Below are 3,149 nucleotides of genomic sequence, written 5' to 3'. Positions count from 1 at the left end.
ATTGGCTTTTTAATACATTTTTCAGGAACAAATATATAGGCATTTCTCTAAAATGATTAAATCCTTAAAATTAAGGATTAACACCTAACACAAGTTTATATGTATGTATTTGTTTAAATTCAAATACATAATGTATTACAATTTATATTGGCTTAAAATAGGGTTGTGATTTTTGCACTCATGTTTGTACTCATATAATATGGTGTATTATTTTTATAATTACAAAATATCATAACTACGTTAGAGAAAAAGGATCTTTACTACTTAAAATTAAATTTTTTTCAGATTAGTAACAGGCATCACAGAATTCGCAGAAGTATTTGGTGAAATTTCGACCAACTCGTATCATTTATTTTTCTTTTATTATTCTTATTTCCTTGGTGGATGTTAGCCCAGTCTTAAAAGTTTTCTACCAATGCACGGGTTTAACAAACTTTAATGGTTTACATGAAATTTATGGTGCTATCCATGTCCTGTAACACAGTGATCATTAACATTAAGGTAACACTTAATAAGCTATATATCATGTAGTCCTACCAACACTATAAGTAGGTCCGGAATTAATATTCTCAAATATGTGCATGAATAAATTGACTGGACACATCTGAAGAAAAAGGAGAGGTTTTTTCTAAACTCCAAAATATTTGTTTGTTGTCTAATGTGTTATTTTGTAATTTTACATATGAACTTTCTGATTATTATTTTATGACTACAGATATTAACTCCCTGCAATAATGCCTTGGAATTCTTAAAGAAATCAAGCACTTTAATTTTTGCAGCCCCTGTATATTAGTCAAATAATTATTGGCTGGAATAGAACTAAGGATTGATGTTGAAATTATGACACACAGGTTTATACTCTTCCTTCTGAGGGACATTGAAAGCCAGGTTTGAATTTAGATTTTTGACTAGAGTAAAAGATGGACAAGCTAAATAATCAAATCAGTATACCTCATTATAGAAATTAAATGTTACATATAAAACTGTAATCAAAATGTCAACTGACAAATATTTGCAATCTATATATATTTTTGTAATTAACAAATATTTTAATTTTTCATGTAATTGAAATATTTGTGAGTCAAATAATTGAAATGTTTAGTTTGAGAATATAGGTGAGATGAAGTTGAAGGAAACATTTGGTCTTTCAAACTTAATTATATCATTTTATTTTCAAAGATTGTAAGGAGCAAATAAGAAGGCTTATTATGTCTAATAGTAGTAGGTTTCTAATGTGAATAAAATAAGTTTGGAGGGCTTCCCTGGTGGCGCAGTGGTTGAGAGTCCGCCTGCCGATGCAGGGGGACACGGGTTCGTGCCCTGGTCCGGGAAGATCCCACATGCCACGGAGCGGCTGGGCCCGTGAGCCATGGCCCCTGAGCCTGTGCTCCGCAACGGGAGAAGTCACAACAGTGAGAGGCCCGCATACCGCAAAAAAAAAAAAAAAAAAAGTTTGTAAACAGCAGAAATACTATAACCAGGAGCAGCATTTTCTTTGTATAGAGCCCAACCTGGGGAGAGGCTCTTGGGAAGCAGGGGAAGATCAATTTAGATGTGAGTTAGATAAGTTTAGTTTGAAAAGAGAGCTGTTCTTCTGAGTTGGAATATTGAGCAGGCAGAAGAAAATTAATTATTAAAATCTGTTATGAGAAGTTTCTCCTCAGAGGAATCATTAATCATGTCTGTTTCTTTCCTATTTATGGAGCAAATACTTGGAGATATGCCTGACCTTTATGTTAGTTTGCAGTTGTAAGAGAAAGCCCTCTACCCAGTTATCAGTGGGTTGACAAGATGGACGTTTACCTCCCATTGACTCTAAATGTGGGTTGGGGTGGGGCCAGATGCATCCATTTAGGAACTCAGGCTGAGGAAGGCTCTGTAGTTGCTGTTTGAACTAAAATTGTGTCACTTTATTGTCTCGGGCTACATCTAATCAATGCTTAAAATGTATGAAAAATTAGTATGTTAGTTTACATATTGTGCATGGAAGCAAGTAAATGGTTTTACTCAATAGTAGCTAGATTGGCTTACTTGTCCAAGAAAAGTAGATGCTTTGCTCTCTGGTTCATGTCAAAAGTGACAAATTGATCTCTCTTGGACTATTAGCTAAAATATTCCTGTTTGCCTTTTCAGCCTCACTGGTTAGGCAAGCTCTCTGCAGTTAGGAAAATCTAGCTCTTAGAAAGATTTCAAAAAGGAATTCTGCAGTCCAGGAAGAGGTAGGCTTACAAGTTGTATGGACAAGCCCTTGGTTTGAATCTTGCCAGGATGACTTCCTCAGGAGAGCTGACTTAATTCCCTAGGTCTTGATTTCTTCTTCTGTGACTTGGGATAATAACAGAACCACCTATCACAAAGCAGCAACATTCAATTTCATTCAACTTTCTCAACTTAAGCAAATTTTAAAATAAGAAAGTAGCTTTCAAGTAATGTTAACAAAGAAGGAAAATGAAATTTAGTTGTGGAAGCATGGTACTGAAGAAGATGATAATTTTATTCTATAGGAAAGACTTCTGGTAAAATTGGATTAAAACCACTGAATTCATAATAATGACATTAGCGTTCTCCTTCCTGTTGTAACCTCTGGCCATATAGGACTTTTTTCAAGTGCTTTAACCCCTTCTGTAATCTGCATATCTTTTTTTTTTTTTTTTCACCACACCTGGAACATAGTTTCTTTCTCCCCTAATACTATACCCACCTAATTTCTTCTTGCTCTTTGATGGTCTGAGTTACTTAGGATTTCCCCTCAGAGGTTCTCTCTCCAGTAGGATGTCACCATATATTCTGTTATTATAGGTCTCTGGATTTTCTCTCTTATAATCTTCATCATTTTTAATTGTAATTACTTGTTGAAATTTTTATCTCCTCTCTGTATTATAATTTACATAAAGGGAAAGATTCCATCAGTCATGTTCATGGTTGCATCTCTAGTTTCCATGCTGAAACCTCTCACATAATTGACATTCAGATATAGGAAAGTGGCAAAAGGAAGAATGATCTATTTAACTTCTATATTACTAATTCCTCTCAAATTTCACCATTGATTAAGAGGTTGCCTTCTGTGCAACCAGCTTCACTCGTAAAGAGTTATGTGTTTGTCCCTCGTGGCTGGAGCAGAACTTGAATGTGATCTAATAGTTCAGGAT

Source organism: Stenella coeruleoalba (assembly GCF_951394435.1).
Source record: "Stenella coeruleoalba genome assembly, chromosome: 3".
NCBI classification, from domain to species: domain Eukaryota; kingdom Metazoa; phylum Chordata; class Mammalia; order Artiodactyla; family Delphinidae; genus Stenella; species Stenella coeruleoalba.
Note: the sequence above shows the minus strand (reverse complement) of the source record.